This window comes from Ambystoma mexicanum, chromosome 8, assembly GCF_040938575.1.
Source record: "Ambystoma mexicanum isolate Mex_15411 chromosome 8, UKY_AmexF1_1, whole genome shotgun sequence".
Lineage (NCBI taxonomy): Eukaryota > Metazoa > Chordata > Amphibia > Caudata > Ambystomatidae > Ambystoma > Ambystoma mexicanum.
This window is the reverse complement of record NC_090929.1, coordinates 1,456,313,451-1,456,329,850: the sequence shown is the minus strand read 5'-3', so window position 1 is coordinate 1,456,329,850 and position 16,400 is coordinate 1,456,313,451. Positions and strand designations below refer to the sequence as shown.

Below are 16,400 nucleotides of genomic sequence, written 5' to 3'. Positions count from 1 at the left end.
GCCGCCCGCGACCTCTCACCTTTCATCACTAAACTTATCAATGCTTCCTTTAACACTGGCTCCATCCCTTCCAATCTAAAACAAGCCTGGGTACTTCCATTATTTAAAAAACCTACTCTGGACCCAGCCATACCCACAAATTACTGACCTATAACCACTGTTCCCTTCTTACTAAACATTCTCGACAAGGTTGCCTATGTACAAATACAGAAGCACCTAGAAGAACACCACCTCTTAGGATCCAGACAATCAGGGTTCCGTCCTCAACACAGGACTGAAACGGCACTTATCGACCTAAAAGCTCAGATTGATACTCAGGGATAAAGGGCAAGTTGCCTTGCTCCTCCTCCTTGACTTCTCGGCAGCTTTCGATTTGGTCGACCATTCTGTCCTATGCTCACACCTCCATACAGCAGCACACTTCTCTCCAGAGGCCCTCAAATGGATCACCTCATTCCTTAACGGAAGAACTATGAGGGTCTTCTCTCCCACGGCTGCAGCAGAACCCATTCCCATCACTTGTGGTGTCCCACAGGGCTCCTGCGTCTCCCCCACACTGTACAACGCATTTACCAAGCCCCTTTTTGATGATTTGGATCATCTTGGTATCACCTACACTAATTACGCAGATGATACCCAGATCCTCCTTCCGCTTTCTGGAGATTATGAAAAGGATTTGGCCTTGCTAAATAGGGTGTACATCATCATCCAGGCATGGATGGCTACTCATGGACTATGCCTGAATAATGAGAAAACTGAGCTTATCATCCTGGGTACTAGGTCCAGTTTAAAGAAACTCAGCCCTGGCTACAATTCCTTCATGATAGATGGGAACAATATCAAAGTTGGACGAGGTCAAAACATTGGGTCTACCTGGACTCTAACCTTTCCTTCAAAAGACAACTGAGTTCCCTGGCATCCTCAACTGCATACACGTGCAAATTAATCCGCTCAGCTAAACCATTTCTGTCAGACACTAGCAGCCTCACACTCGCCAGAGCCCTTATACTTTCCCGCCTTGATTACTGCAACGCCCTTTACCTGGGAACCTCCAAGGCTACCACCAACAAGCTACAAACTTTACAGAAAAACGCCCTGAGAGCAGCCCTAGGCATCCCCAGAAGAGAGCACATCTCAGGACTCAGCCAACAGAACTGGCTATCCACTAGAGACAAAATCCTCCTAAAAACGGCATCTCTAACCCACAAATCTCTTAAAAATGCCGCCCCGATCTATTTGATCAGCAGGTTCCATAGACAAGCATCCTCGAGACCCCTCAGAACTGCATACAAAGACTGCCTCTCTGTCCCTAATTTCAAACTTGCCACCATAGGAGGTAACAGTTTTCCAGTAAAAGCAGCCAAACTGCGGAACTCCTTGCTTCCCAACCTTAGAGCAGACATGCCCTATTTGAAATTCATATCCATGCTAGTTTCATGGCTGAAAACGAGGGACCACCAAGATAGCTAGGTGCCAAGGCTATCACTCATGCTACCCGCACACTGTGTAACCCGTGCGCCCACTTTGTACTCATGTTTACATTGTATATATTGCCTGTTCTCCCCATTTTTCTCTGTATATACGTTTATTGCTAACATGTACACTTTAAATTTGTAACCAAGCTTCGAATATTCTTGTAAATGCTGCGCCTTGATACCCCCGGGTACATCTGCGCATTATCAATAATAAAAACAAACCCACCCGCCGTTGGCGCGGTCTGCAGCACCCACCCATCCTTAGATGGAGAAGAGGTCCTTTTGGACGAAGACTTGGAACAGTGTTTGGAGGACTCATGGCCCGAAGAAGAGTGACATTCTGTAGAAGACGATGTCTTATATGACGAGGAGTAGGAAGACTTGCACTTCTTGTCGAAGCGAAGGACTTGTGAGATGCTTCTCCCGGTTTCACCGGCCGTGACCCTCAGTCCTTCGGCCTGTCCTCGATGTCCCCTTCTAGGCCACTGCCGACGACGCTTGTACCCAAACAAAACACTGGCCTGGCCTGGCCGTGTGTTGCTTCTTAGGCGTCGGCTGAGCCAAGCACGCCCTCTGGGGCGCAGGTGACCTCTTGGTCGAAGATGTAGAGGACTTGCCCCCGCGGGACGAGCCTACCTCAGAAGCCGGATAGGCCCCCTCATTCAACCAGCAAATCAACCGCCGATTGCGGTCCCAGAGAATCTTCGGAGAGAACCCCCAACAGATGGAACAGTGGTCGGCGGAGTGATTGGGGTACAGGCAGAAGAAAGTCTGCATGGGCGTCCCCATCATACACGTTTTTGAGGCCACAGGTAGCACATGGCCGAAACAGCAACTTCTTCAGACCCACAGATGAAATGGTGGGCCTACTCTGGAAACAGCGAAAACTGAAGAAAAGGAATGATGAGAACAGCGATAGTTAGCCGGAGAGGAAAGATCGGCCGAGTGCTTCTTTAGAAGGGGGTGCACAAGAGAGTGCTTAAGGGGGAGAGGAATGTTCCAGTGGCAAAGGAGTGACTGCAGAAATCAACGAAAGGCTGGAGCAAGGGTGTCGATGTGGTCCTTGATGGTTCTGGATGAGCTGGGGAGAATCTGCTTTGACGAGATTTTCATAGATCATACTTGTCTAGAAACATTGTCAGGGGTGAACAGGGGAAAGGATGAGAAGAGACAGCCTCAGACGGGCCAGTAGTGGTGGAAGAGGAGGTAGAGGAAGAGAGGGTGGACAGGATGTCCTGAGCTTTGGTGAGATCCAGCGAGAAGTGTGTTGGAAATACAGAGGATTAACTAACTTGGTGGCATACAGATGTACACTTTTACACATGAAAACCACTGCCTGGAGTGACCACCAGGGGGCGCTGAAGACAATGGCTGGCTGAAGCTCGGCTCTCCGCCTTGATGAGACACTGGAGATTATTTAGAGCAGACCCGGGAAAGAAAATCTTTAATACCTGCCTTGAAAAGGGGATATTGGAACAAGAGATATTGGCCCAACAATAAGTTGAAACTAGCTGCAAGGCGATAACTGGCAAAGCCACCCATTCCCCGCCGGTGAAGACCGGAAAAATGGTGGGTGCGTAATACTGACCGCCCAGCCTACAACGAACCATAGAACTAATTAGGCGAACTACAGGGAGACACCTTGCTCCAACGGCGACAGCCAGCTCGGGACAAGGTGCGGCAATTCCGAAACAGCCCAGGGATCCCTCCTGGGGCCGCTGTAGGTAGTAACAGGCGGCCGGAGACTACACCGCTGGGGTGCTGGAAGTGCAGCGTAAAAGAAGCAGGGCTCCCTGGAAAGGCGTTCACCTCGGCGGCCGGTGGTCTGAGGTCTCAGTGCCGCGTTTAACCCTCCGATGAACTGAAGTCCTGAAGGGGAGCTAGCGAGGATCGAGCGGACAACGGAGGCTCTTACCACAGACAAAAAAGGGGACAAACGCAGTGAACAGAGGGAGAATCCCACAGAGGCTGTGCAGCCAAAGACAACGGAGCAGCAGCCCAGCCGAAGGAGTCACAGCAACGGCAGAACCCCAGAAGTGCGGTGAGTGCGTGCCGCAGCGCCCTGAAAGCCGAGCCTCGGCTGATCTAAAGGGACACGGGATCCTGCAGCAGCAGCCCCCTGTGGACTCCCACAGCATAACAGCAGAAACCAGATCTGAACACCAACGCAGGCACGGTATAGAGCAGGGGGCAGAGCAGACAGCCCTTGTAGGGTGGCCATAAGTGTTAGGGTGAGTTCTCACTTATGGCTAATTTCCCTTAGCTATAGAGTCCCCCAGCAGCTTTGCTGGATTTGAAGGGTTTATTTCTTTTTACCTGCTAAGAGTGAGACTTTTTCTTTCTTAAGCATCTTTGCTACGTGTGTTCTAGGCTATTTTTGTGTTTAATGCCTATGGGACCTTTTCTCTCACCCATAGGAACCATCTTTAGGAACATGTGTTACACAGCACCCTCCGTGCAGTGACACAGGGGTGTCGTAGCGACCCCCAAACATACTCCATTCCCTGGGACCGACTACTGTCTCCCAGGGCATGTAAAGTCCCCATTGACTTTACTTGTCAATCTATGAACTAAGCCAGTACACCCCATCTTGATATGGAAGTACTGGAAGGGGTTAATAGTTTTTCCCCTATGTTCAATTTCGAGAGTGTACCTTAAAGTCCCCCTCTACAAAGTTTCTAGCTGGTGGCAGTGGTTACTACCTTTTATATTCGACCATGAATATTTTCCTATGGGATTTTCCCATTGTTCGAGGCTAATACTTTTACTGACAGCCTCTAACATACCGCCGGTTCATTTTATTATTAACTTGACTCCGATAGATTTTATTTACCAGAACTTTGATGAAACTTCTAGAGTCTTACTCCATTTTCCTAACCCAGGTCGGGGATCCTTTGTTGGCTCTTTTGGCGAGCTTCTGCCCAGAAGCCCTCCTTTTGGCGCCTCTGAGTCTGGGGTGGGTCTGTTTGGGAGGGGGAGTAGAACCCCTGGACAGAGTTGCCACAGCAACTCGGGTCGCACTCTAACCTGATAGGCTGGAGGGTCTCCCGCCAAGATGACCACTCCGCTGTGTGAGGGACCGCTAGGCTATATGAATGGGTCTCTTTCAGCATAAAAGCATGGTCCTGAGGACTTGAAGAGCAAGACGTTGCCACTGGAACTACGGAACCGAAGGGGAGAGAAGCCAGAGACATCTTCAGCATCTACACCACCGTGAAGCCCTGCCGGATAGTCTCACCACTTTTCTTCCACGCGACGAGAGGAGATCTTCAGCGAAAGAGCCTCCTTACCTTGAGCTGGTGGGGTCAACCAGTTCACTAATCGCTTCCTCGGACCTGCCTTGGTCGAATCGACAGTGCCCAGCACTTGGAGACCGGATAGCCAGGCAGCTATCGACCCAGACCGCGATTAAAAGAAGCATACCTTTTAAACTTCGATTGGCAGCACCGCGGCTGGTTTCATCCCTGGGTAGTGCAGCAACTTGAATCTTCCTCCACAAAGAGAGCCTCTCTTCCTCTGTTGGATCCCTCGACCTGCAGGAACTACCAGGAACAACCGCCACCGCAGGAGCCACGTTCAAGGTACATTGTTCTGCCAGGCCGGCCTTTTTCTGTGGTAATCCTAAAGGTGTTTTAAATCCTTTAACTACTTGTGGGGTCGGCCGCCCTCTCTCTTAACATTGTCTTTCGCCTCGCATCTACCTCTTCAACAATTTTCTACTAAAGACTTGACTGCAGCTACAAGAACATTTTTGCTCCTAAGATCCTGGTCCTGTACCACTGACTCTGGCTCAGGCCTATTGACTGTGGCTGATTTGTTTGAAAACTAATCTAGTGAGAGCAGATCTATGAGAAATGTGTGGATGTACCCAAATCTTCTAAACCCCTCTTCCTTCCTACTGTTTTAACGTGGAGTGCCATTTTGCTCAGTTTTCATTCACTTATCTTTTGGCTAAAGTGTTACTGTGCATTACTCGTTTGCAAAACTTCAGGAAAGTGTTGCTAGGGGGTGTCTGAAGGTATCTCGGTTTAACTTGTGCTTTCCCACCCCTTCGGTACATTGTTAGAGTCATTTGTAGTTGGTTTTCACTGTGCCATTTTGCTCAGTTTTCACTCTACCGCAAATTGAATAGGGAGTTGTATATGCTTTTCTTTTGACTAAACTTAACTTACTTTATTAACTGTGATGTGTTGACTTAGAAGTGTATAAAATATATATTCTCTTTTGAATACAAAACTGGTCAGCATTTCCTTGCTCCATAGTACTGTACTACCTATTGTGTCAACCCTGAATACTGCTCATCTCCCTCTTGAGGTAAGTCTGACTGCTCAGCCACAGCTACCAACTAAATCTTTGTGGTACAGACTGATACCAAAGGGGATTTATTGCTCTCACCTGTAGCCCTAATCTGGGGTAGTGCTCCCTAAGGGAACTGCCCTGGATTCTGCCTAACACAAAGGATCACACAAGTAAAATAAAAAGAAATAGCCCATAACCCGCACAGGGTCTGGTCCAAGAACAGGAAGAGGTGGCACGAAACACTGGGGGATCAAAGGCAGCGAATAACAGCGTGACATAAGGGCACCAGCCGCAGGCAATGAAGAGACTTGGAACAGTGGCGGGGGTTGGGGGACTCCACGTAGGCTGCAGAACCTAAGACTCCTAGCAGGCCCACTAAGGAAAGAAACCAGGATTGGCCCAGCAGCAAGGGGCAAGCCAAAGGTGAAGGTGCCGGCATATGGGCGGCATAAAAGGGATTATAAGTAACGCAACACCTTAAAGGAGAAGGTGGGATAAGGGGAATACAGGAACCTCGTGGGGGTGGTACCAATTGGCCTGAATGCTAGGGACTTCACAGGATAGAGATACAGAAAGCGGGGCCAACAGAAGACAACATCCTGGTGACAAGCGAAAACCGCAACCTGGGCTAGAAGCAGCACAGGCTTGCAGCATTAACTTGGTGAATGGTTTGACACAGACCTCCAAGACTATAACCACATTGCAGGTACTCTGCGAGTTACACACGCGGACAGAGGGGGCAACAAAAGGCTGCAGCAATACAGGAGATCAGCAAAAAGTGACCTGCGGACCACAGTAAAGATATCAGGCACAATGACCACAGTAGCCACCAAAGATTTCGCAGGAATTCTGATGGAAATTAAAGCCCTGCAATCAGTTATCCAAACCTCCATTTCTGAAATACGTGGAAAAGTGGACATTATAGAAGGCAAGGTCGAAAATCGAGCATAATCAAACCAATGTGGACTTTATGGAACTGAACTTAAATGCCAGGATGACAGACACTGAACTAAAGGAGGAGGAACTAGCACTCAAGGTCGACGACATGGAAAACAGGGAAAGGAGACTAAACCTGAGAGTACTTGGACTAAAGGAAAAGGATGGAGAAACCCCTCAACAAGTGGAAAAGACAGTCCAAGACATAATAAATCAACTGTTTTAAGAGGAGGGGGGGAAAGAAGTCTCCATTGAAAGAGCCCACAGAGGGGGCAGGGCATTTGGTAAAGGGCCCCACTCAGTTGTAGTCAAATTTCTGAGATACAAGGAAAAAACGGAGATCCTCGCCAGGGCGAAATAGAAGCAGGACATAACCTTCCAAGGCTTGCAAATAAAACATTATCAAGAGCTATCGAGCTTCACGCTTGCGAGAAGGAGAGCATGTAGACCCCCGACTACTTGGGTCTCGGACCACTCAATTCGGTATAGATGGGGATACCCATTCGACTTGACTTTTGAACACACAGGAGAAGATTACAGGATCACTACGCCAGAGAGCCACAGACCTGCACTTCCATAAAAAAGCTCCACATCCAGCGACACACAAGAACAAGGTAAAAGGGACATAGGAGGGTCAGAATTCGCCCTCATTGGAGTTGTAAAGCTTGGTGGCCCTCAGTTCTAGGAGGGAGTCTCCAAACCAGGGACCTGAGCCATCACTTATGGCACTGGTTCAGTTAACATGTTTAGCCAGTTTCACTGTTAAGAGGGGGTGGGGGGTAATAGAGGAATAGGGAACTAAGCTACGGGTCCAGAGCTTACTGTTACAGTGGCGGGTTTCAATCTGGGGTTAGTTATGGTTATGGCAGCCAACACCATCGGGGCAACTCGGAAGAAAATGAGGCGTTGGCAATTGAGGCACGGGGATGGAAAGAATAGAAGGTAAAAATGGGATCCAACATAAGAATGGCAGAACAGTCTGACCAAAATGTGGGAAGGCCGGTTTTAAGGGTGGCTACTTTGTATGTTAAAGGGCTCAACTCTCCAACTAAACAGTCCTTTCTGGTAAGGGAATTTGTAAAAGCGGAATTAGATGTCCTCTTTATACAGGAGACTAGACACAAAGCGGGGGAAGAGAGGCCATTGAGGGGTAGAGGGTTGGGACAAATGTTCTGGGCATCAGGAAACCAAAAAAAGGGGGGAGTGGGAATCCTGAGTTAAGTGGGTGAGAGTAGACTGGTCGGCAGAAGGATAGTACTTCGGGGAGAGTGGGAAACCGTGCAAATCACTAGTGGGGGTTTATGCACCCCAATCAAGGACAAGATTCCTTTAATGAAGTAGCCCTGGCATCCCTGGCGGGGGGGGGGGGGGGTGAATGAGGAGAATCTGGTTGTGGTTGGATGAGATTTCAACACTTGGGCGTATCCTCACATGGATAGACTTCAGACTAAAAGCGCCCCGCGGGGGGAGACCAGTAGATTTGCAGCGACTTTGCAGGTAGAGGGTTTAGTGGATCTCTGGAGAGCATGCAAAACAGGGAGAAGAGAGTACACGTTTAATCCAGAGGTTCACGATACATTCACGCGGATAGACTACTTGTTGATCAATAAGGAACACAGATCCAGGGTGCATGACACTGATTCGTCCAGTGGCGTGGACACACCACGATATGGTTATAACCACCATAGAGTGAGGTGAGCAGCCACAAACTCCAAATGGAAATGGAAAGACTCCATATGGTTGGAAAAGGTATATGCTCAGGAACTGAGGGTAGCAATAAAGGACTACTTCAAAATTAATAATGAAGAAGTAGATATGACCACTGTGTGGGAAGCGGGTAAGGCAGTGTGGAGAGGGCACCTCATAAGGGAAGGAGCTAGACAAAAGAGGGAACGTAAGCTAGTGGAGGATAAATTGAGAGGGGAAATTACAGAATTGGAGAGGAAGTTACATGCCCAGGGATCATACCGCAGAGATCACCTAGCAACACTTTAAGGAAACAGTAAGAGTTGAAAACGCTGGGGAATGGTGCGGTAGTAAGAAAGTTAAAGTTTTTAAAACAAAACTTTTACGAAAAGGGGATAAGGCTGATAAAATGCTAGCCACAAGACTCCGGCACAAAGGGCGGAAAGATGGGTGGAGGGGCTTCAAACGGAAGGAGGGGGCAACAAGATCAGCAAAGGAAATAGCGGGCCAGTTTGCCAAATACTACGAGACCCTCTATACCTCGGAGGGGACCCGATCAGAGAGCGAGATGGAGGAATACATAGCAAGGGCGAACCTAACCCAGATAAAGGGCACAGAGCACGCCAGTACGGATTCGGACATTACAGCAGAGGAGGTGCAAGCAGCCATAAAAAGACTTCCACCAGGTCGGGCACCAGGAGAGGTTGGTTATGGCATGCATTTTTACAAACAGTTTGTAGACATGCTATCCCCTCAACTAGCAAATCTGTTGAATTACATAAGGGAGAAGGGCCTGGCGCCACCGTCATTCTCAGTAGCGCACATAGCAGTAATCCCGAAGGTAGGGAGGGACCCCACAAGCTGTAAATCATATAGGCCCATATCGCTCTTGGACACAGATGCCAAAATATATACAAGAGTGCTTGCCTCACGCATGGAAATATATACAAGAGTGCTTGCCTCACGCATGGAGGACATTATGCCACGCTTGGTCCACCCAGACCAACTAGGCTTCATTAAAGACAGGCAGAGAGCGGACGCAATGCGGCGGACACTGGGCATCATGTAGCATACTGCGGGAAGCCATGCCCTCCTCAGCATGGACTCAGAGAAGGCGTTCGATAGAGTAGAATGGAACTTTCTGTGGGCTGTGCTGAGGAACATGGGATTCGGTGAAACATTCATAAGAGGTATTCAGGCTCTGTATAGAGCCCCAAAAGGGAGAGTGGTGGTAAATAAAGTTTCGGATGGAATCAGCATGACAAGAGGGACCAGACAGGGATGCCCCCTTTTGCCGCTCTTGTACGTATTATCCATGGAGCCACTGGGGAACAACATTAGGAGAAAGATCAGGGGAATAAGCGTGGGTGTAGCGGAATACAAAATGCCCATGTTTGCGGAGGATAATTTTACTGTATTTGGCAAAACCCCAAGACAACATCCCGAAAATCCTCCAAGTGTAACACGAATTTGGGAAATGGGCGGGACTTAAAGTGACTGCCGACAAATCCATTCTTTTTTTGTAAAAGAACCCTGAAAGTAATGATTAAACTACATCAGTTGTGTTGGGAATAACCGCCAGAGTTAGGTATTTGAGAGTCAACATCACGAGAAATACGGATAAACTTTACGAGGCAAATCTACCCCCCCCCCCCTCCTAAAGGAGATAGCGAATGACCTAGAGGGATGGGCTAAACTAACTATATCGTGGTTGGGGCGAGTAAATGCTTTAAAAATGGTGGTGCTCACCAAATTGTTATACCTATATCAAATGCTTCCAATCTCTGTCCCAATCCACCATTTCACTGAGGTAAAAGGGATGATGCGTAGATTTCTATGGCAGGGGAAAAAACAGGATAGCGTATGAAATGCTGACCCAGCCGAAGGAGAAGGAAGAGGTGGGTCTGCCAGATATGTATACGTACTACCGAGCCACACAATTCAGAGCCCTGGTACCCCATCTGCAAGGTGTCAAACAAAAGCAATGGGTGGCCATCGAGAACTATCGAAGGAGGCTGGTTTCTCTAGGCGAATGGCTATGGGCCCCAAAGAAGTCCTTCCCTAGAAGTGTCAATCACTTTGCAATGGGCTCCCTCCTAAGATTGTGGTGGAACAAAGGGGAAATGCGTGGTCACAACCTGGCCGTCTCCCATAAGCTGTATATGGTCACCTCCAATTCGTGATGACAGAGATCCGATCAGATTCCAGAGCTGGTATGAAGCAGGCTTAGAGAGAGCAGGCCAGATGATAAAACCAACTGGGTGTATAACTATACAAGAACTGGAAAATGGCTTGCAAAATCGGGCCATTGAGGGCTTTAAATTCCTGCAGCTCAAAGGGACCTTGATGTCAAGGAAATGGAAAGAAAGGTTGGGGAGGGACCTTACCACCACGAAAAGAATCCTAAGTAAATCGACCCTTACGAGAGGTTTAATTTCAAGGCTGTATGTGACACTGCTCGAGGCAAGAGGAAGTAAAGCAGGTGGTCTGAGAAAAAAGGTGGGAGAAAGACATGGGTCCAATGTTTTCGGATGCCGTGTGCTCGCGAATCTGCACCACAACATATAAAACATCCATCTCCTCTCAATACAAGCTGCATGGACTGAAGTTGTTGCACAGATGGCAATTTGACCCCAAAAGACTTTCTAAAATGTTCACCCAAACAAGCCCGATGTGCTAGAGAGGGTGCGGTACAGATACAGATTACTGACATGTGGTGGGCGTGCCCTAAATCACAAACCTACTGGAAGGAGGTCTTAGGCTGGATTAGAAGGATTGAGGGGGATTCCAAGAGATGGATCCCAGATTGGTCCTATTCGGCCTAGAGTTAAAAGTTGATTGGTGGGAAAGTGTGCCACATATGACTCACTTCTTGCTCCTGGCGACAAGGGCATGTAGAACTATAACCTGGAAATCTGACTCCCTCCCAACTGAACAAATGTGGGCCAGAAAAGCTGAGGACCTTCACGAGATGGAAAATATAACGGCCCAGCTGCATGACATGGTGTCAAGTAGCTAAATGGAGTGGGCCCCCTTTTGTCGAGGCCTACAAATAGGTGTGATGACTATTCTTCACCATTCACAAATGAATTATCCAGATTTGCCTCCAATGCGGCCGATGGTGCCCTGTTCGAACACTGGTGAGGGAGAGAGGAGCGGGACGACTAGGGAGTCAACATTCTTCACTTTCATATCTATGCATTTGGTTATGTGTTGATTACGCACGAAAGTTGTATTTGAAAAACTTGCAATAAAAGCAAATAAAAATAAAATAAAAAACAGTGCCTGATCCTTCATCCAAACGGTCGCTCTCACTGGTAGAATTGTACCAGGACAGCCTTGCAGAATTACAAGGAATAGAGCAAATGTAACCCCAATTGTGCAGGTGCTCAACTAACCTGTTCAAAAGGTCACTTGATTACTACGCTGAACAGCGTCTCCACATCATAGGAGTGTTTTGTAGAATAGACCTTTAAATTCAATACCACTGGTCATACATTTCATACTTTGAAAACCAGGTTAAAATACAGATCAATGGGTTACAAAACAATGCAGGCAGAATGGAAGTTGTTAAAGTGCAATGGTTCAAAACGTGCTGAGGACAAAGAGCAACCTTATAATCTGGTCCCAGCCATAGCCACATTTCTGTACGAAGATCGTTTAATGGGGATAGGTATGTGGGATCTTAACACAGTTCGAGGCCCATTAAACTATAGATTTCACGTCAACAACTGTTAAGCAAACTTTGTTGCTCTGACCACTGTTCAGAACGTGCAGATGTTTGCACATGAAGTACAGCAATACGGAAGGGATCCTCCACGCTGGACCAATTTCAATCAGGCTGAGACATTTGGGGTGGCCAAACAAACTGATCATCCACTGTCCATCTAGGGCTCAAACTAAGCCCGTGGATGCGCCTTATAAACAATGGGGATTAAATGAGGTGGACCATAAGGATCTGGACAAAAACATATCTTGAAGGTCGAATATATATATATTTTTTAAACTTTAGATTTTTATTAGCATTTATGCAAAACCAAAACAGGGGCCTTCGGTACAAAGCATGTCAACATCTGGTCTGTCCAGATAAACATAACATTTCCCCCACCCCTTAAACGATAAACATCAACAGTGGTGTCTGGTGCATAGGAAATCGGTCCGGATGGGTGAACAGTTTGCTATGAATCCACGTCCCCTTCTGGCGACGTTGCTACCGGTACTAGGCTACTTGTATGGTAAATCATCCTACTGTGTCCTGGAGTTTCTTTACGAGCTTTTTGTGGGCTCCCTACCCACTCACCTCTCCTCTCCTCTCCCTCCTTTCGTGGGGGAGCCTCCCCACCCCCACATCACCTCTCTGCCCTTCCTGTAGTATTTCTGCTGCCCTCCTACATGACTTAAGGGAGGCCTCTTTCCCTCAGTGCACTTCCCATCCCCATTTGTCTTACCCCATCCCACGCTGCACGGAAGGTGCCAGGTTCATCATTTCACCAGGGCCGTCAGTTTATCCATTAGGAACATGTTTTTCACTTTGTTCCGCCATTCTTTCTTTGGGGTCGTAGGGCTTTTCCACTTCTGTGCCAGGGCTACCCTCCCCGCCCGCATCATCGTCGCCCACATTCTGGGATATCTATACGTGTCCGAGTCTCTCGGTGGCAGACCCAGGAACATTGTCAGCGGGTCTTGTGGAAGTAGTTCCGTGACCTCGGCCATCCACCCCTGCAGATCTTCCCAGTACTTTTGTATCTGTGGACAGTGCCCCCACATGTGTTCCCTCGAGCCCACCCGATCGCATCCTTTCAGACATCGCGGAGATGCCACCCCCCCCTCCCTCCCCCGAGAACATCTTAGATATTTTTAGTGGGTCTCTATGCCCTCCCTGAAGTACTTTAAAATGATGTTCCATGTCAGCTGTAGAGATTCCCATGGAAAGCTATTCCAAAAACCTTGTCACATACCTTCTTCGAGGGCACCCCCCCGCTAGAGGAACCCTCGTTTCTCTATCAGGTTGTTGGTGTTTATGACTTTGTACAATTTTGATACCATCCCCTTCCTTAAGTCGGCCGAGTCGAATACTTTCTCAAAAGGGGTTAGTGGTCTGAGTTTTTCTCCCCATTTCTGGTCACATAAGAAACCCTTCAGCCTAAGGTATTCGAATATCATAATCAGGCTGGGTCCCAAGGCCTCAACCACTTCCTCGTATGATAGTAATTCTCCCCCCCTGGAACAATTGTCCCATCCTTTCCATACCTTTATCCGACCAGTTCTGCGCATTGCGTCATCCCCGTTTTCCAATAAGAGTATGGGCCCCATAGCGAGACCATTGGGGAGGGCCATGTTGACAAGTGTTCAGTTTGTGCCCCCTCCCTCCACAAGGACCACAATACCCCTAGGGTGGGATGGTTCAGTATTCTGCCCGGAATGACCTTTCGCAGGGCCCAGAGAAGGTCCCTGAATTTGAGTGGGTGTGGGTCCATGTCTTCTAGGTAGGTCCAGTGCATACCCTCATTGTCGTTCATGTGTTCCAGGAGGACCCGAGTTGGGCTGTTCTGTGATAATGACGCAAGTCGGGCAGGCCGAAGCCCCCCTCCTCCCTGGGGAGGGTGAAAGTAGATCTCTTGGTCCTCGGGGTCTTGCTTCGGCAAATGAATTTTTGGACTGCTATCTCGAGTTCTCTAAAAATGTGTTCAGGTTCTCTTGTGGGGAGGGCTGTGAACAGGTATAATAGTCTCTGCAAGATATTCATCTTCACTGCCGTCATACGGCCGTACCAAGACAGAATCATGTTGCCCCATCGTTTCAGATCCGTCTTGCTATTGGCCAGTATGGATCATAATTAGCTGTTGCCAGCACAGAAATTCCTGGTAAGGTGCACGCCCAGGTATTGGATTGCACATTTTTCAATTCTGACCCCTAGGAATTGATCTAGAGGGTCTAAGATCGGGTCGTATGCTCAGAGGGGTAGCAGCATGGATTTTGATATTTTCCGCAAACGGAGAGTTTGAACTCCACCTGGCCTCTCCGAATCCCCCGTATGGAACAATATTGTAACCAAAATACATCTCAGGAAATTGCAGAAGACGAAAGCAGTGATGAGGGGACAATGTTTTAGCACTTAAAGCATGTGAAGGCACATTTTTAAAACAAATCTGGAGCTTATTGGAAGTGCTGCCAAATAAGAGAAAAGACAGACTACGGTTTAACGCACAATTACGAAAAATTGTTAGAACTTTTTTTTTTTTTTAATTAGGAAACCCATGTAAAATACACTGCTTTTAAACATTTTGGCCAATACTTTTCCCAAGGAAATGCTCAATAGAAGCTTGAACAGGAAGACTAAACATGCTCTACATATTATGTTAAGACTAGGCCCACATTAGCTTGCATAAAAAGCTCATTGCTTACACACATTTATCTGGCCCACATTGGTCAAGCATCTTATTAGTGGACTTTTCAAACAAATCTAAAAACATTGCTTTTTAAGTTCTACTTTCTGGACACCTCACACCACTCGGTTTACTCCCCCCTCCGTTGGGAATCACATTTAAGGACCTTCAGGCATGAAACTTGCTCTGGCTGTATAAATGGAACAATTTACATATAATACACAGTGCAATTTGAAAGTATTTACTCAATGTGGGTCTTAAACCTGTTCTGTAACCAAATAAGCCTGACCGTTGCAAGTTTTACAAAATGGGTGCTCTTAAGAGTTGGATCTAGTCTGTTTTTAGTGTCGATTCTGAATGCTATAACAGTATGTGGATAGACGCAAATACGATAATTAGAACATTGTGTAAGTGAGAATGACATTTCGGAATACAAGCAATTCCTGAAGGATTGGCCTTAATTGGGATCTCACAGATGGGACTGGTGGGATGGGCAGGTCATTGCATTGAATGGATGTAGCTCTTTTGCCAAAGTGTTATACCAAATTGCAAAAAGAAAAAATACAGAACTATAGCATTAAAAACCGAACAAAAAAAAGGTATAAACAGGAACCACATAATAATGAAGGCTTTCCTCAAAAAGTACAGAGTCAAAGGTCTGGGGAACAGCGCTCCACGGGGAGTAACCAAAGAAAGAAGGCAAACAAGATAAAGAGCACAGGCAGGATGTATAACAAGCGTGACATAGGATGCAGAGCATAGTTTCCAAGCAGAGGCAGTGATGTGGGGGGAGCGACAGGGGGCCTGGGGGTGGAATAGGTCGAGCCAGACCATGTGTGCATTTGAAAACCCTGCAAAGAAAACAAGACTGAAGGAAAGGTGGTAGCAAGTGAAAGACAAAGGTGAGCAGGCAGGTAAGTGAAGGAGTTGAGATGAAAAATAGATTGTAAAGGAGGTCGAAAACCAGCGGGGAGACCAGGGAGAAGTCAAGCAATAATCTAGACTTGAAGACACAAGGTGCAATTAATATAGCAAAATGGACTACATTCCTGAAATGATGTGCAGGACTAGAGATTGGAGACCAGCAACTTGAGCAGAAAATGTTACTGAGGAAGGGAAAGTGGCAATAGGAAGTTGGAGGGGGAAAAAGCAGGGGTGGACAAGCATAAGCCTGCCCAGAAGAATTAGAATGGGTCTTGTTAAGATTGAGTGGATGGGAGGTCACCCAGCAAAAATGGTTAAATAAATGAGCGCTCTGCGAGGTAGGCAAACATCTGGAACACACCTTGAAGTGATGCTGAAAAGGACCTACTAATATGGCGAAGTGGTATAGCAAGTTAAAGTTCCTAGGAGGAGCCTCGAGGAAGACCATGCTGAAGGTGAAAGGGGGTGGTGATAGTTAATCCCGTAAGACAAAGTACGCAATTCTAATGCATGCTGAAGCCAAGATGTTGAACCAGTAGCCCTGACAGAATAGGTAATGTAGTGCATGCAGCCAAGGAAGTAAGAAGCGAGAGGAAAGATCAGATGGACTAGCAAAGTGGAGAAAAAGCAGTCCAACAGATTCAGCTGAATGAGCAGGACAGCAAGATTCAAAGAGTGAAGAGAATTGGTCAGG

General features: G+C 47.5%; 1 protein-coding gene across 2 annotated transcripts in view; it reads right to left on the bottom strand.

Moving 5' to 3' along the window:
- LOC138473107 (zona pellucida sperm-binding protein 2-like) overlaps positions 1–16,400 on the bottom strand; it is an 895,281-nt gene that overhangs the window by 291,001 nt on the left and 587,880 nt on the right. The window lies entirely within an intron of this gene.